This window comes from Cetorhinus maximus, chromosome 22 (assembly GCF_964194155.1).
Source record: "Cetorhinus maximus chromosome 22, sCetMax3.hap1.1, whole genome shotgun sequence".
Classification (NCBI taxonomy): domain Eukaryota; kingdom Metazoa; phylum Chordata; class Chondrichthyes; order Lamniformes; family Cetorhinidae; genus Cetorhinus; species Cetorhinus maximus.
The window spans coordinates 71910598-71933074 of NC_135900.1; the positions used below are offsets into that span (position 1 = coordinate 71910598).

Genomic DNA, 22477 nt, shown 5'->3' on the forward strand with positions numbered 1-22477 from the left:
GGAGGCTCATTTTGAGCATTAACACTGGCATAGACTAGTTGGGCCAAATGGCCTGTTACTGTGCTGTAAAATTCTATATAATACTGACTATCTCCTATTTTGACTTGTCTTGGGTGGAATAATTGAACTTGTACATTTTTGCAATTATTGTCAGCTTTTTAAAAGGTCAGCAGTTTAAAAGGTCCTAAGGAAACCAGGAATTTCCTTTCTGAAAACCTATCCCTTGTTATTAGTTGGATTAGTAGCAAGGTGCAGAAGCATCTGCCAATGTATGGATGCTTATGGGGAGACGGGCAGGGTGTTGTGGAGGATGAAAACGGCTGAAGAATTTGGCAAGGCTGAGGACGTGGATGACCTGCCAGAATTAATGGCAGGACCTCATTAACATTATTTCCCACCCACCAACCTAACTGACAGCCTGACAAATGGAGAGGAGGGAGCACAAGCAGCAGGATGCCACTTTCAGGGACCCTTGGGTGTGGTGCCAGGTAATCAGGAGGGGGGAATGTTGGAGATAGTGGTAAGTTGAAGAGAGAGAGAGGACACTGGGGCTGACGTGGAGAGAGAGGGGCTATTGGGGCTCAGGGCAGAGAAAGGGTATCAGTACGGGTGAGAGAAAGAGAATCAGGCCTCAGGGGCAGAGAGGGGGGCACCAAGACTGGAGTGAGAGGGTGTCAGGGCTAGAGGGAGAGAGAGAGGCCACCATTGGAGAGGGTGAGGGCATTGGGATTGGAGGAGGAGAGATTGGCTCAAAGACAAGAATTCGAACAACTGAGCCAAGGTTGACACCCAAAAAGAAAGTTCTGTATGTAAGAAACATTGAGTGGTGTTGAGAGTAAAGCATGAAAATTCAGCTCCAATTACTGTCAGTGCGAAGATGCTGATCACTGCTTAGTTGAATACTTCTAAATTAGTTGACCAGACTTGCCTGATTTGTGAAAACTAAACATATGTCTGAGATGAATCTGGAGATTTTGAAGTCATGATTCTCAGTATAACAAGATCTGATAGGAACAAAAGCACCAATTGAGAGTGAGTAGGGAGCTTAAGGGAAATTTCTTTCTACAGAGAGTTATAAGAACACAAGATGACTTTCCACAGAATGTGTTTTAAGGCAGAGACCATTGCATCTTTTAAGAGAATACCAAACATTTGAAGGATAAGATGATGCGACACAATGATAGAGAATGGAGCAGTGGGGATTAACTTTGAGTTGCTGTAACCAAGAGCCAGCGCAACACACTTGGCTGGATGATCTCATTCCTGCTGTGAAATTGTGGGGCTGAATAACTCGAAAACAACCCTTGATGCTGAATTGCCTTTTCATGGGTATTTGCTGATGTTTTTCACAGGCTGACAGCATCATAGAATAACCCTTGGTTGGACAGTAACTATGACACATTAAACATTTCTAGAGGTCCTATAGTGGGGGTCCTTGGCCCTGTTTTTCTTCTGAATGTTGATCAATCTCTTTTAGACTGTTGGAGCTTTTCATCTGGCTGCTGTCACTCACTGAGATTCAGCTGTATTCTGAGGAGTGGTAATCGTGACAAAGCCTTGGCAATTAGTGTTAGTGTCAACCTCAGCGAGCACAGCAGTGGAGATGGTAAAATTGGGCAAGATTCTTTCTCCAAATTTTCTAACTATTAATCCTGGCATAGAAGTGGCACTTGTGAATGTTGGGTGAGAACAGGATTGGACTTGGCTGTGACACACCCTCTAAAGCCAATAAACCAACAGCACTCATCCAGATCTGAAGAACTACTACTTCAGTGAGGCCAACAGCAGAGTTCATTGAAAATCAATCAGGAGTGTAAACTTGTTCTGATTTCTTCCCCTTTTGCTGTGCTAAGGATGCTGTGGTCAACTGCAGCATCCAAAGTCAATTGCTGCCCTTGAGGAGATTGATTGAAGATTCCCAGAGCATCTCTCAGCAACCTTAGAATAGTACCATTTCTACCATTGCCTATCTACTACGGAATTGCTCAAAGATAGTCCTGAAATTGACATCACTAGAGTGTTCTTGTAGCACGTGAGATTTGACTTAAGGTTAGATATAACAAAAGCTGAGCTCAGTCCTGGTGTAAGTTAAAAATGTATTTTACTTACTTTTATTATAAATAATGAAGTGCTAGTGACATTGAACTAACATGGTCAAAATGGAATGGTCTTTCCTCACAAGACCACCCACTGAAATTGGGACAAAGTTGTCTGTGAGAAAGCAGGCCAGAATTGTTTGAGACGATCAGATAAGAGCTGTTAAGTGTTATAGGGTGTTGGATACCGTTCAGTAGGTCTTAATGAAGTCTTCGTAGTCTTAAGTAGGTTCACTGCGTGTATTTATTAACTACGAGAACCGTGTACATATATGTAGTAAAAGGGTTCAAGCTAAGAGCTGTCTCAATGTGCACACAACTCTGTCCAACACTAGACTGAGCCCTCGGTGCAGGTCACGTGTTCTCTTACTGTGGGTGGTACTGTACTCAGTCCCATATTAACCCTAGTGCTAGATCCTTATACTACATTAAGCACTTCTCCTACTGACTAATAGTTCCTGGGTGTGTGTCAGGTGTTAATTGTTTCACTTCAAATAGTGTCATTTCAAAACGCTTCATTGTGCCTTGAGACTGGCTCAGTTAACTTTCTGGTGCCTATTGGCCTCTTAAATGGTTGTAGGGTGACCAGCATGCCGTGATTGTCCTGGAGTCTCCGGATTAATTTCTAATCAAGCTTCATCCAGTCGGGTAATTATAAGAACATAGAAATAGGAGCAAGAGTAGGCCATTCGAGCCCTCAAGGCTGCTCCACAATTCAATAACATCACGGTTGATCTGATTGTGGTCTCAACTTCAATTTCCTGCCTGACCCCTGCAATTCTTGATTCCCTTGCAGATCAAAAATCTGTCTAATTCTGCCTTGAATATATTTAATGACCCAACCTTCACTGCTCTCTGGGGTAGAGAATTCCAAAGGTTCATGACTCTCTCAATGAAGAAATTGCCCTTCACCTCTGTCCTAAATGAGAGACCTCTTATTTTGAAACTGGGCCTCCTAGTTCTGGAAGCCCTCACAAGGGGAAACATCCTCTCAGTATCAACCCCATCAAGCTCCCTCATAGACTTGTATGTTTCAATAAGATCACCTCTCATTCTTAAAAACTCCAATGAGCATAGGTCCAATCTTCTGAACCTTTCATCATAAGACAAACCCTCAACTCAGGAATCAGTGAACCTTCACTGAACTGCTTCCAATGTAAGTATGTCCTTCCTTAAATAAAGTGACCAAAACTCTAGTACTCTAGGCCTGGTCTCACCAATGTCATGTATAGTTGTAGCAAGGCCTCTCTACTTTTATATTCCATTCCTCTTGCAATAAAGGTAAACATTCCATTTGCTTTCCTAAATACTTGCTGTTGTTGCATGCTAACTTTTGTGATTCATGTAGGACACTCAGATCCCTCTGTACTGCAGCATTCTGCAGTCTCTCTCCGGATAAATAATATCCTGCTTTTCTATTCTTCTGAACAAAGTGGCCTCACTCACTTAACCCATCTACATTCCTTTGCATGCCTTTCCTCATAAAGCAACCCTCCGTTCCAGGAATCAGTAAACCCCAGAACAACCTCCAATGCAAATATTCTTATTTTAAATTCGTTCATGGAATGTGGGCATCGCTGGCTAGGCCAGCATTTATTGCCCATCCCTAATTGCCCTCGTTCAGAGGCCTTTTTTTTTTAAAGAGTCAACCACATTGCCGTGGGCCTGGAGTCACATGTAAGGACAGCAGATTTCCTTCCCTAAAGGACATTAGTAAACCAGATGGATGATCCCAGCCGCTCCTTTGCTGCTTGTTCCCTTCTGGGAATAGATGGATAATAATGGATCCCAGCATTTTCCCAATGACAGTTGTTAGGTTAACTGTCGTACATTTTCCTGCTTCCTGTCTCCCTCCTTTCTTGAACAGGGGCGTTACATTTGCGGTTTTCCAGTCCACTTGAACCCTTCCAGAATTGGGGGAATTTTTGAAGATTGCAGCCAAGGCATCCACTATTTCTGCAGCAACTTCTTTTAGGACCCTTGGATATAGGTCATTGCGTCCTGGGGATTTGTCAGCCTTTAGTCCCAGTAGTTATCCCAGTACTTTTTGTCTAGTGATTGTGATTGTTTTAAGTTTCTCCTTTCCATTTGCCTCTTGATTTTCTCCTATTATTATTGGAATATTTTTAGTGTCTTGTACTGTGAAGACAGATGCAAAATACTGTTCAAAGTCTCTGCCATTCCTTTGTGTTCCATTATTAATTCCCCCGTATCATCTTTTAAGGGATGAACTTTAGCTACTCTCTTTTTAATAAATTTGTGGAAGCTTTACTATATTTTTATGTTTCTTGCTAGTTTACTCTCATATTCTAATTCACCCCTCCTTATATTTTTAGTCATCCATTGCTGCTATGTAAAACGTTCCCAATCTTTCACCTTACCACTAATCTTCAGAGCCATTTTGATGCCATCCTTAACTTCTTTTGTTTTCCTCGGATGACTCATCTTGTAGAGTCTTTCTTAATGGAATATAATGTTGTTGATTATTCTGAAGTATCTCCTTAAATGTCAGCCACAGCTTATCGACTTTTAAAAAATGAATTCATGGAATGTAGGTGCCGCTGGCTAGTCCAGCATTTATTGCCCATCCCTAATTGCCCTTGAGAAGGTGGTGATGAGCTGCCTTCTTTAACTTCTGCAGTCCTTGTGCTGTAGGTACACCCACAGTACTGTTAGGGAGGGAGTTCCCAGATTTTTATAACTTTTAACCTATTTTCCCAGTTCACTTTCTACAACTGTACAGGGTATTGGTGAGACCACACCTACAAGAGTGGAGGCTTATGAGAGGTGGGCAAGAAAGTGGAGTTAAGGCCGCAATTAGAACAGCTATGATCTTATTGAATGTGGAGCAGGCTCAAGGGGCAAGTGGCCTATTCCTGCAACTATTCTTATCACCAACTCTGTTTTCATATCACAGTAATTGTTTTTATTTAAATTTAAGACATTAGTTAGAGACCCAAGTTTCTCAAACTGAATGTGAAATTCCAGCACGTTATGATTACTACTCCCTAGAGGATCCTTTACTATGAGGTCATTAAGTAATCTTGTCTCATTACATATTACCAGGTCTAAATTCACCTATTCCCTGGTTGGTTCCAGAATGTATTGTTCTAAGAAACTATCTCTAATACACTCTTAAGGGCAGCATTTTATGTTTGTCGGATGGGCGGTCCTGACACAATCGGCGGTGGGCGCGGAGCCGATCTCCGCTGGCGAAACGGGCCAATTAAGGCCTGCCCAGCGCGTTGCAGTCTCCCGTGGACAGCGGAATTTTCAAATTTGTGGCAGGCGTGTACAGACCGTCAGTTCCAATGGGGAACCGGCAGTTTGTATAAAGAAAGGCCAGACAGCCTCCTTTAGGCTGTTCACCATGGCCAGCGACCGGTGCAGGGGGTCTGCACAGTGGGCTCCAGAGGAGGGCAGGGAAGACAAGGGGGGCAGGCTGCAGGGTAGGCCAGCGGGGGGGCCAATGTGCCCCTCGCTTCTCTGATGCCTGCCTTGCTGCCCTCCTCGAAGAGGTTGCAGAATGTCGGGAGGTCTTGTTTCCCGAGGATGGGAGGAGGAGGCCCCCCCACGTAACCAAGCAGGCCTGGCAGGGGGTGGCGGAGGTTGTCAGCTCCCAAGATGCTGTCTATCGCACAGGGACCCAGTGCTGCAAGCACTTCAATGATTTGCTGCACTCTGGAAGGGTGAGGACCATGTCAGCCTTGGCCATTTGACCCAGCAGGTAGCCTTAGCCTTTGAGGCCCTCCCACATCTTACTGTCGTTACTACATTGGGCATTTGGCACACGCTGGGTGGGCAAACAGATAGTGACCATGCTTACATCAGCCTTAGTGGTTGAGGAGAAGAAGGGTTCTCCCCACAGCACATGTTGGTGTTTGTCGCATTTGAGTAGTCTGGGGGCAACCTGCAGGGGAGGCAGCTCGACACATACTCAGAACTCCAACACATGTCTTATTGATGGTGATGAGATGGTGGACGGGGAGCCTCAAGGTGTCATGGCCAAGAGCCATCTGCTGGCATCGGCGTCGCACCTAGTTGCGCCTCCTTGCCATGGGCGCTAAGACCCATGTGTTATTCAAAGTGATGGACGCCGAATGTGTCCAAGGTGGCCGTTGGGGGAGGGGGTTGGGACCAGCCGTACTATCTTTTGGGGACTGATCCCCAGTAGTGTGGACAGGAGCCGCTGGAGGCCTCAGATGGGCCACTGTGGTTGGGGTGCAGCGTGCGCGTGCAGAGTACATGAGCAATCAGCCCCAATAAATCCTCTTCTCTGTTCTGCAGGCAAAAACCGAACACAATAACTAGGAGCATTTGCACACTGGTGGTGGCCAGGCCATGCTGCACACACGGACCCACTTCGAGGAGTAGGCCATGGAGTTGGGGAGGAGGCAAGTGGCCAGGTCGGCAGATGTCGGTGAGGCTGGGGTGCAGCGGCCAGGTATTTGAGGTCCACAGTCCCATCCACTCTCTCTCCCCACCATCCAAAGCACTGATGATTGCTGCACTCGTTAATGCTGCAACACTGCTCATTCACAGACTGATACAGTCAGACGTGTGGGTCATACACAAAGGTCCCTCGGCCCCTTGAGGATGCGCGTCTCTAGCACCTTCCAAAGTCACTTTATCCCATTTCTGACCACTGTCCCTGTGGCCTAACATGTCATGGCATCGCTGCTGCACATCCAAAGACGTTTTGCATCTTAGGAGGGTTTGTACCTCCACCATCCTTTCAGCCAGTGTGTCCCACATTACTCTGTCCAAAAGGTCCTCAGCACCTCACCTGTCAACCTCATGGCACTCAACTTAAAGAAATGCCACCACGTTAGTCATCCCTGCGCCAAGGGGAAGTGTTGCCTTCTGTCCACCTGTTCTATGCCCCTCATAACGGTATGAAGATCAATAATGTGACCTGTCAATCTCCTGTGCTCCACGGCAAATGTCGCAAGTGTTTGCAATGTTTCCTCATCACTCCAACTCTCCAGGCCAGCATGCATCCAGGTCAGGTACCTCTGCACTCTCCCCACTCCAATGCCATCCCTCCCATTGTCACAACTGAACGCAGAAGTGTAGATGTGGCTTTGACAGTGTTTTCTGCACTTGCAACATGACCTCCCTTTTCCTACATTCTATACCTCGGCTAATAAAGGCAAGTCTGGCTTTTACCTTGTTAAACGCCTTATGTTCCTGTTCTGCTACCTTATCGGGTCTGCCCAGCAAGGTCCCTGTAATCGTCCTAACTTTCCATGGTCCTACCATTTCTCGTGTATTCCCGTACCTTGTTTGTCTTGCCCAAGTGCTTAACCTCACACTTATCCACATAACATTCCATGTGGCATTCCTTAGGCCATCTGACCAGCCTGTCTGTATGCGCGTGTAATGTTTGGGCCTCCTCTTGACTATTTACCACCCCACCAATGTTGGTCTCTTTAGGTTCTTGAAGGTGAGTGCATTATGAGCTTGTGGGGGAAAGGGATGAAAGGTGTTACTGAAAGAACGCTAACTGATCCACTGCCCTTGTTGTTAATTTCAGCATCACCACCGCATGGCCACCAGGGCGAAGTCCAAAGCCCCCCCTCCACACCTGAGGGGCGTCACTTGGCACTTGCGTCACAACATTTCAGCCAGCGACTACCACATCGGTGGGGATTATAACATTAGCTAGTGTCCCGGGGACAGTGGAGAGGGCACTTCACAATCGCTGGAGGAGATGGCACGGACAGAGAGTGCCAATGGCGCCAGCAGCTGGAGGACTGCAGGGGACCAGGCACATGCTGAGTTGGGCAGTGATGATGTGCCTCTGGAGATGACCGCCATGCAGTAGCTGCAGGACAAACGGCCAGGTGTGTTGGAGCATCTGGCAGGGTTGCATGAGGGTTTGCTTCACTTGGTCTCTGTGGTGGAGGAATCCAGGCAGAGTGTAGGTGATGGCATGAACCTCAGGACAGAGCGTCAGACTTCCTCCATTGAAAGATTGGCAACTCTCATGGAGAGGGGCTTCCAACAAATTGGTCATCATCTGATTGGGTTTCGCTCTGACCTGCAAGCCCTCACAGCGCTAATGTGGTCATTCCCAATGTGGGAGATGTTGTGGGCACCAAATGTCCCAGCTCGGTGCCCATCCATCTGCGGTGAGCAGGGAGGTCCAATGTGACCTCACGTCAGCGCAGCAGCTGCCTGTCGTCGCTGCGAGCTCCTCTCAGGGCGCTCCGGATGAGGGCAGCAGCTCCTCCGCCCCTCTGCCAGTGACCGTTGCATCCGTTGAGGCTGCATCAACTGGGGAGGTGCCAGTTCTGTAACTGGTCACTCCCTCCCAGGTGGGGCCAGCACAGGCTCCACGGGCCAGAGGACTTCTACCAAGGTCATCGAGGCCAACAGGACAGCAGTCAGCAGACTGGCTCACAAGACAGTCTGAGCAATGGGGCGGCACCTAGACGTAGCACCCGCAAACGTAAGCAAAAGGCACGTTAGGCATTCCACGAGTTTGTCACTGGTGATTTTGTGTTGGCCTTAGATTAGGGAATTTTTGTTTGTCGACGTCAGAGCTACGTTTTTTCATGTTTTTGGTGGCAATGAAGTCCACATTTGTGACCATGGCTGAGGGTGTTTCCTTTGTGCTGCATTTGACTGTTTTGCAGACATATCATGAGTGTTTGAGTGGACATTGATGTTTCTGTACTAAGCTCTTAGTTGCAGCTGATAAGGTGGAAGATGTGGCACCTAAGTGCCACGTGTGGAAGCGCCAGGCAATGCTGTTCCTGCTGATCCATGTGTGTGGAGCTAGCTGAAGGTTCGTTGGATTAAATTGTCCCGGGTGTCCCTGCCTCCTTGGTGTAGTAGCGGGTCAGCGTGCTACCCCTCATCATCGCCCTGTGCTTCCTCATCCTCTGAGCCACTGCTGGATTCATCATGTGCAGCCACATCCACTGCGTCAAGGTCTTCATCGTCAACTGCGTCCCCCCTTTCCAGCGCAAGATTGTGGAGAGTGCAGCATGCTACCACTATCACAGACGCGATCTGGGGGGTACTGGAGTGCGCCCCCTGAGCGGTCCAGGCAACGGAAGCGCATCTTGAGAAGGCCGATGGCTCTCTCCACCACAGCCCTTGTGGAGGCGTGGCTCCTATTGTACCGATGCTCAGCTTCTGTTCTTGGATGACGGAGAGGCGTCATGAGCCACCTTCTGAGGTGATAGCCCTTGTCACCCAGCAGCCATCCATCCAGCCGGGCTGGAGCACTGAAGAGCCCTGGCACCTGGGAGCGTCTGAGGATGTAGGCATCGTGGGAGCTGCCTGGGTACCTTGCACAGACTTGTAGAATCAGCATCCTGTGATCACACACTATCTGCACGTTCATGGAGTGGAAGCCCTTCCTATTGATGAAGGCACCGGGCTTACTTGCTGGCGCCTTGATGGCCACATGTGTACAGTCTATAGCACCCTGGACATGGGGGAAGCCAGCAATGGCCGCGAAGCCTCTGACTCGCTGTGTCTGACTTGCCTGGTCACAGTGGAAGTGGATGAAGGTCAATGCCCATCTGAACAGAGCGTCTGTAACCTGCTTGACACAAGTGTGGACAGCTGATTGGGAGACACCGCAAAGATCACCCACCGAGGCCTGGAAAGAGCCAGATGCATAGAAGTGGAGGGCAACTGTGTCCTTCAGAGCCGCTGGCATGGGGTGTCCACCCACACAGTTAGGGAAGATCTCAGGGCCAATCATCTGACAGATATAGTTGACTGTCTCCCTTGACAGTCGGAGCCTCCTTCGGCACTGCACCTCAGTCATATTGAGGTAGCTGCTTCGCCGCCTATATACCCGGGCAGCAGGATAGTGGCGTATTCTGTGGACCCTTCCACCTTGGACAAACTCTTGGACCTGCGCCTGGCCTCCCAAAGGTGGCTCCCCTGGTGGCTGATTGTCCACTCCTGGCCTCCTCCTTATTCTATCCCTCCCTTCCTCCGCAGAGGAGCTGCCTCCAGTGGAGATGCCTGAACCCATACCCCCAGGCTAAATGGAGGCCTCTGGAAAGCTGCAGGCCCGATAAAGATTACTGTCTGCAGACTGCTGAGCTGAAGCTTCAAAGTACAGAGAAAGTTGTTGGAAATCGATCTGAACGGCTAACAATCACACAGGCAAGTTTAAAACACTTTCTGCATTAAATACTTCACATAAAACATTGACAACCCCACTGAGCCCACATATCCCGCCCATGGATGAGTTTTGTTAAAAAGTTACTTTCCAATCTGATGAAACCTTTCCAGAATCCAGCGAATTTTGGAAAATTAACACCAGTGCATCGACTACCTCATGAGCCACCTCTTTTAACACCCTAGGATGTAGTCCATTGGGACCTGGAGACTTGCCAGCCAGCAGCTCCATCAATTTGTTCAGTACCGTTTCCCTAGTGATTTCAATTTCACCAAGTCCCTTTCTCCCGTTCACCTCCTGATTTGCAGCTATTACTGGAATGTTTTTTGTATCCTCTATAGTGAACACAGAAGCAACAACAATTTGCATTTATATTGCGCCTTTAACATAGTAACTGTGTCAAGATGCTTCACAGGACAGCTGTCAAACAAAATTTGACACAAACACATAAGGAGGTATTAGGTCAGATACAAAAAGCTTGGGCAAAGATTCAGTTTTAAAGAGCACCTTTAGAAAGGAGGAAAGAGAGGCAGAAAGGTTTAGGAGGGAATTCCAGAGCTTAGGGACTTGGCAGCTGAAAGCATGACTACCAGTGGTAAAGTGTTTAAAATCAGCGGTGTTCTACTGATGAGACATGCTACTCCTCGTAGAAGCTACTTTTTGTGAAGAGCAGAAGTGGATTGCTTGGAGATCAGTTCATCTGATAAGAAAGAAAACAGGAAATTTGATATTTTCTTCAATGAAAAGGAGACTAATTTGAACATAAACTAGGCTTTACCTTTTCTTAAGTTGTTTGGTGACTACACGAAAGCAGTATACTATTAATGTCCACTCTTTTCATTCATTCTTTCTGCCACATTCATTAATTATGAGTTTGACTGATACACGAGGTGTTTTGTATGACAAAAATCAGGCCTCTATCCAGTTTATTTTGTTCTTCACTTTTTTATTTTACAACCCAGCTTGGAACTCAGGGACTTAATCCAGTGGAATAATAATTCAGTCCAGCATGACATTCCAGGTGGAGGGAAAGGGAGTATGTTGGAGGAAGTCATGAATTCAGCCCAGAGGTACCTTAGGGCCAAATTTTCTGTGCCCACTGGCGTCGAGCGTCATGGCGGGTGTGAGCGGATAATATGGCGGGAAGGCCAAAAATCGGTTTCACAACCTCGCAAAAAATAGTTTGCAATCACCCGCCTCACTCGTCAATGGCGGGCTGTGTTTCCTACCACTGCATATCGGGAACTCCGTTGTTATACATCTGCATATCATTATAAGTCCAGCTCGCCGGAATCATCCCCTCACGCTGGATCATCCGGACACGTTGGAGTGATTGCACGCCGACGTGTTTCACAACTGATAATAAGCGACGTGCACCTGGCGAGCTGCACCTTGCTCAGGACTTTGAGCCTTATTTGCCTAGCTTGCTTTGAGCAGCATTCGCAGTCATCAGTGCCAGGCTTCACAGACAGCCCCACCTCACTTTTAAGGGGGGCTCATGGGCAGGTCTCTACTTATGAGACCAGCTATAAGGCGGGGGTGGCTTTTCAACGGCTGCAGGGCTAGGGCTTGCTTGGGGAAGGGGAAGAAGTGGCCTCAGGCAAGGGAAGAGGCTGCAGGGCGAGGGCTGTACTGGGGAATGGGGGTATCCCAGGATGTGTGTGGGAACACATGTTGGTTTGTGCATGTGGCCTCAGGAGGGTGAGGGCTGAGGAGGCAGTCTCCAGAGGAGATGATTCCAGACTGAGAGGTGAGGTTGTGTGTGAGAGAGTGAGTTAGGTCCCATGAGCTGACAGTGAATGAGATGCCCCAATGAATGTGTGATGGACTTGTTGTGCATGTGTGAGTTTAGAGTGATGAGCTGGTTGCCTTACCCTGGCAGCATGGATGAGATCATTTATCCACATTCTGCACTGGATGACAAACCTCTTCTGTGCAGCATTGACACTGACTGCCACTGCCTGCCAAACCGGAGTGGTGACATTGATGAGCCTCCTGTGGCCAGAACGGGGGTAGAGGACGTTGCAGTGGCCTCCAACGTTGTTCAGAAGGCGTCCCAGGGATGCGTCACCGAATCGGGGAGCCGCAGCCTTCTTGCCTTTCGGGGCCATGTCTTCTGTGCAGCAGTCCTGGGCTGGAAGGACTGAGGGGTGTGCGCGCAGTTGCACTTTAAATATGGTGTCCGGCGTGAGGAAGCGGCGAGGTGGGGGTGAATCGGAGGCCGCCCATCATTGAAACGGCGTGTTTCCCGGGAATGCATGATTAACGAGGTAGGATTGGGATGGTACGGTGCGAAAACCCACCATTGTGGCCAGCGGGTAAAACGCCCTATTTCCAGCTTGCTACCACACAGTGCAAATCTGGGACAAATCTGCCCTTGGACTTGTGACTTGAAGTTACTGTCCTCAATTAAGCAAGTCTTAATCTGCCCATGAGATAAATTATCTTGGGAAATAAGGATCTAGAAAATGAAAAAAAACAATTAATTGTTTCTGACATTACACACACCAATCATGGTCTATCCCATTCTGGTAGGTGATGGATTCGCTATTCTTGATGATGATAATGAAGTTATTCTATCTTGTCTGTGGGAGCCGGTTCTATGGCAAGCATCTTGAGATTTGGTGCCTGTAGGGAGATGGGGGAAAAAACTGGCAGAAGCAACTTTACTGTACAGTTTTTATGCAATAAGAAATGTGATCACTGGGATAGCTAAGGACATTTGATACCCGGAGTGTTTAAATCATCACGGTGTTTACTTGTGCAGGAATACCAACACAACACTGATTGCCTGCACTTACTACAAGTTATCTTGAGGGGTCAAGAGCAAGGCGCTGTAGATAAAAGATTAAATGTGAGTGATTTAAAACAGAGGACAAAGAGTTGTGAGGCTGTAGAATTCTCTTCCAAAGTTAGTGGTTGAGGGAGCGAATATTTAAGGTGGTAGTTGGGGTATCAGTCAAGTGGACTGCTTCATCCTGGATGGTGTTGAGCTTCTTGAGTGTTGCTGGATCTGCACTCATCAGGGCAAGCAGAGGGTATTCAGTCACGTTCCCGAGCTATAACTGGTGGATGGTGAATAGGCTTTGGGAGTCAGGAGGTGAATTAATCACCAGAAAATTCCTAGCCTCTGATCTGTTCTTGTACCTACAGCATTTTATGTAGCTAGTCCAGTTAAGTTCCTGGTCAGTGGTAACCCCAGGATGTTGATGGTGGGACATTCAGAAATGGTAATGCCATTGAATATCAAGGGGAGATATGTGTTGCCTGGCACTTGCGTGATGTCAGTGTTGCCACTTGTCACTCATCGGCCCAAGCCCTAGGTCTTGCTGCATGCAGTTAAAGACTGCTTCATTACCTGAGGAGTTGCAAATGAAACTGAAGACTGTGCAATCATGAGCAAAAATCCCCACTTCTGACATTGTGATGGAAGGGAGGTGATTGATGAAGCAGCTATAGATAGTTGGCCCTAAGACACTGCCCTGACGAATCCCTGCAGTGATGTCCTGGGACTGAACTGCTTGGCCTCCAGTAGCCACATCCATCTTCCTTTGTGCTCGGTTTGGCTCAGCCAGCGGAGAATTTTCCCCCTGATTCCCACTGATGTCAGTTTTACTGGGCTGGTTGATGTGACATTTGGTCAAGTGTTGCCTTGATGTAAAGGGTAGTCACTCTCGCCTCACCTCTTGAGTTCAGCTCTTTTTTCCGTATTTGGATCAGGCCGTAATAAAGACAGGATCCGAGCATTGGTGAGCAGGTTATTGTTTAGTTCCACAAGGTAACATCTTGCATCATTTTACTGATGATCGAGATTGGGCTGAAGGGACAGTAATTGGCCAAATCAGATTTGTCCTGCTTTTCATGCATTGATATACTTGGGTAATTTTCCATTTTGTCGGGTAGAAGCCAATGTTGTAGTTGTACTGGAGCATCTCGGATAGAGGAGTGGCCTGTTTCAATGCTGTAACTTCCATGTATTGCTCGGTATCATCTCCTCTCCTGCCCCAACAGATGGAAAGCTGACACATCTTTTAATCATCACAGAACCTTCATCCACTTAAGGCACTCATGGTGCCTAAGCGGAGTGCTGCTCACCCTATGTTCCTGTGTTCTGACGGGCCCTATTCGAGTTGGTTGGAGCTGTAAGGATTTCTGCATTAAAGTTGCCTGTGACTGCTGCACTTGGGGCCTCTCAAACAGTTGTGGCTCTGGATGAAATTTGATTTGTGGAATCCGTAGTCTTTATATTATGGTGCACTGTTGGTGGCATTAAGGACAGATGCCTCGTACAACAATATAAAGGACTCTAACAGTCATCATTTTATTATTAAGTTTAGGGCTTGGCTCATGAGTACCACTCTTGCAAAAGCCATGGGCTGGATTAAATGCAACCCATTCTGCCAGGAACCATAAGATAAAAGCAAAATATGCAGATGCTGGAAATCTGAAACAAAAACAAAAATAGCTGGAAAAACTCAGCAGGTCTGACAGCGTCTGTGGAGAGGAGCACAGTTAACATTTCGAGTCTATATGACTTCATCAAAACTGAAGAGAAACTTTCTCTTCAGTTCTGATGAAGAGTCATACAGACTCGAAACATTAACTCTGTCTTTCTTTCCACAGATGCTGTCAGACCTGCTGAGTTTTTCCAGCTATTTTTGTTTTTGTGACAGGAACCATGGTGGCTGGGTGTACATAGTGGTGGGAGAGATGCCGTGTCAGTCTCCAGTGGCGAGAAAACTTCCTGATTAAGTTGGAGGGTGGAAGGGACTGATGCGCGATTCCCAGCTACCGCTGGCAGGATGTTAATTAGGCTCATTAATGAGCCAATTATCACCCATTATTCATGAGTTTACAGCAATTCAGTAGTGGCTCAGGGATTAAATGGGGGGGCTTTTCCATGCTTCCCGAAGGCCACCCAGCAAACCCTATCAGGTTTGCCAGAGGCCTTCTGGGCCTGATTGAAGGACCTGGCACCGGGAAAGGCAGGGTGGTGGTGCAGCACTGAAAGCCAGCCCCATGCCATTACCTCCACCACCCCTTCCCCACCTGTCCCGTGACCCCCACCCTGTGATCCCCATCCCATCCTCATTTACCTTTGACCTGGAGCCCCTCTTGTGATCCTGGGCCTCTGGTGGGTGCTTTGCCGGCAGCTGTCAAGCAGTCGAACTCTTGGCAGGTGGGACTTACCCCGCCGGGGTCCTGAATCCTGGGGAAGGCCCGACCGTGGCCAGTTAAGTGCCTGAATACCGTCAGGCCTCCCCCATCAAACTGATGGGGGTTCCCCACTGGTTCTCCGACCGATTGGTGAGATCCCCATTAGGCCGACAATCCAGCCCCATATATTCAAGAGACAGTCCAGACGCTTGAGCACATATTGTAGGCTAACACTTCACTGCAGTACTGAGGGAGCACCACACTGTTAGATGTGCTACCATTCAAGTAAGACTTTGAACCAAAACTCCACCTGCCTTCTCAGATGAATGTAAAAGATCCTGTGACACCATTCACAGAGGGGCAAGGGAGCTTTCTCTTGTGTCCTGGTCAATATTTATCCCTTAGCCACATCACTAAAAAGCAGATTAATTTGTTGTTGCTTTAGTAGTTTGCTGTGTGAAATTTGACTGCAGCATTTCCTGCATTACAATCTTGACTGCACATCAAAAGTAATACATGGGCTCTAAAGCACTTTGGGATGTCTGAGGCCCTGAAATGCAAGTCCTTGCTATTCTTTCCTTATTCAAAATCAACAGGCAAGCTATAATTACACAGCTACAACACTGGAGTACTCTAACAGAATCTATCCCCCAGAGGTGACATAGGCACACAGTAAGTGCTAACAACCCCATCTGAAACACACACACGCCATCTAGTGGACACACACACAGAGACACACAATGAAACCGAGCTGAAATGATACAACATGCAGTAGAAGATTTCAGCAGCCACTGCAATTATAAACAGGGCAATAGCTTCCCCAGAAGATGCTTTCAGCATCAACATGGTTTTCAAGGTCTGGCTGTGAGCCAAAGAAGTGACTAATGAACTTTCAAAGCTTTTGTGTTTCTCCATTTGACCTCTGAGATGCAGCACAAATTCAACACACAATGCTACGAATAGGTAAAGATTTCTTTGGTGGGGGCTGTTTTTAAGCCCTTTCGCCCTATCAGCAAGATGATGGTGCGCTTTCTTTACTACCCTTCCAGATAGCCTAAGTGGTCTGCTCAGCCATTCAGAAGACTGGTAAGAGCTGTCCATATTTATGCGTGATTGGGGACACATATCACCCAGACATGGAAAGGACGGCAGGTTTCCTTCTTTAAAGGGAACCTGTTGGATTTTAAAGACAATCTGACAGCGTCATGCTCATTTTTACTGACACCAGCTTTTTATATCCTGATTTAAGATTTTTTGAAAAATTCCAATTCTCAATCTGTCACAGTGGTGTTCTCTGAATTATTTCACTCACAGACCAAAACACACCAAGCCAATCTGAAATACAAGAGGCAGAACATGACAGATGAAGATGTTCACCATTGCAGTGTGATGGTCAGTCTAACACACAAAGGGGTTTCAGGATTAATCCCCAGTCTCTGCCAGTTTGTGATCACTTACTGCTGCTTGCAAACTGACTTTGATCGATGAACTTGTAATATGGATCCACGAGAATGCATGTGAGATGTCACTGTGAGGTTTGGCTGTCTGTCCTCTAGACACACCTTAAGGGCCCGCACATAGGAATGAGATAAAAGTAGAACATGCTTGTTTAACTCCTAGTAACGTGGTCTATGACACAGGCATCTACATAACAGAGAAAGGGCAGCACATAATCCTCCTCTCTATTCATTCGGCAGGACAATAACACTGGGTCCCTCACGCTCCACCCATCTCCCTGGAATGCTTACAGCTCTGTTGTACGGTGACCAGAGTACTTTTTTCCTGATTTATTTATAATTGTCAACAAGAAATCTCAAGAGGGCAATGTTTCCATTGTGCCATCAAAACAGTGGCAGTGGAGGTCAGCCAACTGCTGTTGTTCATATAAAATACCTTCTAAGCTCTATTTGATTTTAGCTGTATAGTTTGTGCAGTATTACTGTAGTATGTTTATGATGGTCATTTGCAGCGTGCTCGGCTGGGCGTCGAAATAATTTTGATGTGGTGCAAATAATTATCAGACAGGAATTATTTAATTGTTTACGTGAGCAGTGGATATAGCAGTGGTGAGCAGCGGTTCAAGGTGGCTCAGCACCACCTTCTCAAGGCCAATTAGGGATGGGCAATAAATGCTGATCTCGCCAGCAATGCCTGCATCCCATGAAAGAATTTTTAAAAAATGGTCACGGAAACTATCAGCACCAACAATGCCTTAACATAATGGCGATGTTTCCGCTAATGTGATGGATTTCAAACTTCAGCCAGCTATTTGGAGAAGCATCAAATGGAAATGGGCACTGGTGAATGAAGAATTTGCTGAGCTGTCAAGGGCCTTCAAATAATATAGCAACTTTCCTGACCTTGGGACCAAAGTGCACAATCCTCTGCCTTAGAGGTGAGAGTGGTACCGCTAAGCCATGGCTGACACCTAAGGGACTGAACAAGGGAATGGCTTGCTCTGCCCACTTAAAGGGAAGGTGTTTGGAGAATGGGAGGATTGGATAAACAGATGTTAGTGAAGTGAAATTGAGGTGATGTGTGGAAAAAGTGACTCACATGCTCTGGAGATGAAAGGCACAACATATCTCTAATTATATCCTTGTCTTATTTATAGTGCACTTTTACCACTTTATTTCCCTGAAGGTGCTGACTGCTTCCCCAAGTACAGTTCCACACATGGCCACTTCAGGCATGCAGCAGGCTGATAATGATGAGAAAGGAGGGAACATTAAGGCTTAGACCAGTGACGTTGTTACCAATATCTACACGTTTCCTGGCATGCATTACTGGATAAAGATTTGAAGTGGGAGTTTGAGCTGGTTTTAACCTCCTTTGCCGATTGGAGCACCTCAGCACAAACCAAGGATCTTGCTGTTTCCATCCTTCCTCAACTAGCTGATGAAGAGCTCTTATTGTATGTTTGAAAGTTTTGCACAATAAATTCCACCTATATAGCACCTTTAATGTAGTAAAAAACATATCTCAAGGATCTTCATAGGAGCATGATCAGACAAAAATTGGCACTAGGTCAAAGAAGGAGACAGTACAAGTGAACAAAGTCTTGGCCAAAGACAGTTTAATCTTCTCTTCCTTTGTATTGTTTCACAAGAATATTTTTTCTCATCGTTCTGACTCTTGCTCAAACATAGCAGTGAGCACAAGACATTGCTTTGTGTTTTCCTTCCTCCTACTGCTCCCTCATTGTGTCTGGGAACCATTCCAGCTCCCCCATTAATCAGCTTATCAGCTACTACTTCTTACTACATCAACAGGTCCCCATTGTCCGATAGAGTTTCCACCCATCTTCTGGTGTGGGGACTGGCACGATTGAACAAATACCTTTGTTCTTTTTTTTTGCTTTTGGGTTTTTGGCATCAGACTCATACATTCAACACCAAAATTCATTATTCCAATGGTATAGAATGTCATTCACCATGTCTGAGCTGTGGGGTTGACAGATGTGAGGTGAGCTACCTCTGGGTAATGATGAAGGTTGTCCATCCACAAACCTCTCCTTGCCCCTCTTCAGATTCTGACTGTGCATTTTCTGTTATTTTCAGCGATGTCAAACTTCCAGCACCTGCTGCTTTGCTTTTTATCTGGTTAGCATTAGGCTTTGCATGAAACTGTCATTTTCCTTTCAAGCTTGACCAAACCAATAAGGGTCAATATGACACAAGACTTTTCGCCGGGAGAGTAGTGCAATTAAGTAGATGATAGGTTAAGATATTCCTTTCAGATGGTTTCAGTCTCTACAAAACCATTTCTGCACTCTTAAAGAAAAGCAGAAACCTGGGTAACGAGTCAAGGGCAAGAGAGTGGGACACAATGTGAGGTTAAAAGTAAAAGAGAAGAATTGCCAACTTTTAGGGTCCAAAATCTCGCAGATTACGTGAGGAAGGGAGGTAGAGAGTTCCTCAGTTTCAAGGACTTGGAGAATAACGAGTTAAAGTGGCAGACGGTGCAATGAATCCTAATTTCAGCTCAAACTACCTCACTGTGAATTACAGTATTCATGCGTGAAAACTCTTAATAATTCTACTAATTAATTTTGTGTTTAGGCTGCTCCATTTCCTTAAATATCTGTCTGCAATGTTGGACTGTTGAACTAGAATAGTACAATAAATGTTTACATAGATAAGTAACTCTGCTGGCACATGGGTAAGGCATAATGGTTCTTTGAACTTCAAACAGAAGGCTGCTTGAAGATTACCGTGATGATTGATGGTCGCTGAAAAAGCATTACCCATTTATAGCAAACAACAAGGAATGGGTTTAGTCTGGGGAGACATGTGGCTCATGAATACTGAGGCATCCGTTGTAGTTTTTAAAGATCCCCTGTGCTTCTTGAAAGGAATGTTTTCTTTTTTAAAAATTGCCATTTATTATTATAATATTTAACCTTGTTGTGGTGCTGCTTACAAACTAAAATTTTATAAAGTAGCCTCCTTTTTACCTGCAGCGGACAGGCATGTGGGAGCAGTGATCGATGTTTATTTTATTCTGACCATCTGATCTAGTGTGGATTTTTTGCCAGTGGGGTGAGTCGATAGAGCTCACCTCTCCTCTCACCTCAGTTGGTAACACTCTTGTATCTGAGGCAGCGCTTTATGGATTCAAGTCCCACTTCAGAAACCTGAGACCATAACCCAAGTTGGTACTCAGATGCAGAACTATCAGAGGTACTTTCGGATGACACATTAAAACCAAGGCTGGCCTTTCTCTCTCAGGTAGATGTAAAAAACCTCATGGATCTATTTGAAGATGAGCAGGAGTCCTGGCCAATATGTATCCCTCAACAAATGCTACTAAAGCATTGCTCATTATCACACTGCTGTTAGTGGGAGCTTGCTGTGCAAAAAATGGCTGCTACAGTCCTAAATTATATCAGTGGTTACACCTCAGAAGCATTTCATTGGCTGTAATGCAATGTGGGGTGTCCTGAGGTTATAAAAGGCACTATACAAGTGTAAGTCTCCTTTTCCATAGCTCCGCCATTCAATAAACCCATGGTTGATCTGATTGTGGCTTTCACTCCACTTTCCTGTCTGTCTGTCTCCCTTATAGATCTGAAATCTGTTTAACTCAGCCTTGAATATATTCAATGGCCCAGCCTCTATTGCTCTCTGTGGAAGAGAATTCCAAACACACTCTGAGAGAAGAAATTTATCCTCATCTCCGTCTTAAATGGTAGGCCCCTTATTTTAAACTGTGTCCCCGCACCCCCCCCCCACCCCACCCCGTCTAGTTCTAGATTCTTCCACTCCCATCCTCTCAGCATCTACCCTGACAAGCCCCCTCACAATCTTATAAGTTTAAGATCACCACATATTCTTCTAAACTCCAATGAGTATAGGCTCAACCTTTCCTCATAAAACAGCACCTTCATCCCAGGAATCAGAGGAGGTTTACTAGATCGATACCTGCAATGAGTGGGTTGTCTTATGAGGAAAGGTTGGACAGACTGGGCTTGTTTCCACTGGAGTTTAGAAGAGCGAGGGGTGATTTGATTGAAGTATATAAGATCCTGAATGGCCTTGATAAGGTGGATGTGGAAAGGATGTTTCCTCTTGTGGGTGAGTCCAGAACTAGGGGGACACTGTTTCAAAATTAGGGGTCGCCCCTTTAGGACAGAGATGAGGAGAATTTTTTTCTCTCAGAGGGTTGTGCGACTTTGGAACTCTCTGCCTCAGAAGGTGGTGGAGGCGGGGTCATTGAATATTTTTAAGGCAGAGGTAGATCAATTCTTGTTAGGCAAGGGAATCAAAGGTTATCGAGGTTAGATGGGAATATGGAATTTAAAACACAAACAGATCACCCATGGTGTTATTGAATGGTGGAGCTGGCTCTTGGGGCCAAATGACCTCCTGCTCCTATTTCGTATGTTTGTGTCAGTCAAGTGAACTTTTTCTGTACTGCTTCCAGTCCATGTATATCCTGCCTTACGTAAGGAGAACAAAACTGGACAAAGTACTCTAAGTACGGTCTCACCAATGTCTTGTATAGTTGTAGCAAGACTTCTCTACTTTTATACTCCATCCCCCTTGCAATAAAAGGCCGCATTTGATTTGCCTTCCTAATTACTTGCTGTTCCTACATGCTAATGTTTTGATATTCATGTACAAGGACACCCAGATCCCTCTGGACTGCAGCATGCTGGAGATCTCTCCGTTTAAATAATATTGTTCTTGTCTATTCTTCCTGCCAAAGAGGACAGCCTCACATTTTCACACATTATACTCCATCTGTCAAAATCTTTGCAGAATCCAACCGTCTCCCCATGACATTCAGTGGCATTACCATCGTTGAATCCCTCATAATCAACATCCAGGGAGTTACCATTGACGAGAAATTAAACAGAACCAGCCATATAAACACTGTGGCTACCAGAACAGGTCAGAGCTGCGAATTCTGCAGCGATTAACTCACTTCCTGACTCCCCAAAGCCTGTCCACCATCTACAAGGCACAAGTCAGGAGTGTGATGGAATACTCTCCACTTGCCTAGATGAGTGCAGCTCCAACAACACTCAAGAAGCTGGACACCGTCCAGGACAAAGCAACCCACTTGATTGGCCCCCCCCCATCCACAACCTTAAGCATCCACTTCCTCCATCACCGACGCACAGTAGCAGCAGTGTGTACCATCTACAAGATGCACTGCAGCAACTCACCAAGGCTCCTTCAGTAGCACCTTTCAAACCCACGACCTCTACCACCAAGAAGGACAAGGGCAGCACATGCATGAGAACACCACCACCTGCAAGTTCTCTTCCAAGCCACGCACCATTCTGACTTGGAACTAAATTGCCATTCCTTCATTATTGCTGGGTCAAAATCCTGGAACTTTCTCCCTAAGAGCACTGTGGGTGTTCCCACACCACATGGACTGCAAGGGTTCAAGAAGGTGGCTCACCAGCACCTTCTCAAGGTCAATTTGGGATGGGCAACAAATGCGATCCTAGCTAGCGATGCCACATCCCGCAAACAAATATAAAAAATTCACTTTCCTATATATATCCCTTTGCACACTCTTTGTATCTTCCTCACAACTTGCGTTCTGACTTATCTTT

General features: G+C 46.3%; 1 protein-coding gene across 5 annotated transcripts in view; it reads left to right on the top strand.

Moving 5' to 3' along the window:
* tbxas1 (thromboxane A synthase 1 (platelet)) overlaps positions 1-22477 on the top strand; it is a 242859-nt gene that overhangs the window by 102745 nt on the left and 117637 nt on the right. The window contains exon 1 of one of the 5 annotated variants that reach the window (XM_078568531.1): positions 2727-2744. The exons of the other annotated variants lie outside the window; for them this stretch is intronic. The gene's annotated coding sequence lies outside the window, so the exon portion shown is untranslated. Of the gene's footprint in view, positions 1-2726; positions 2745-22477 lie in introns of those variants that run through there. 5 annotated transcript variants of the gene reach the window in all.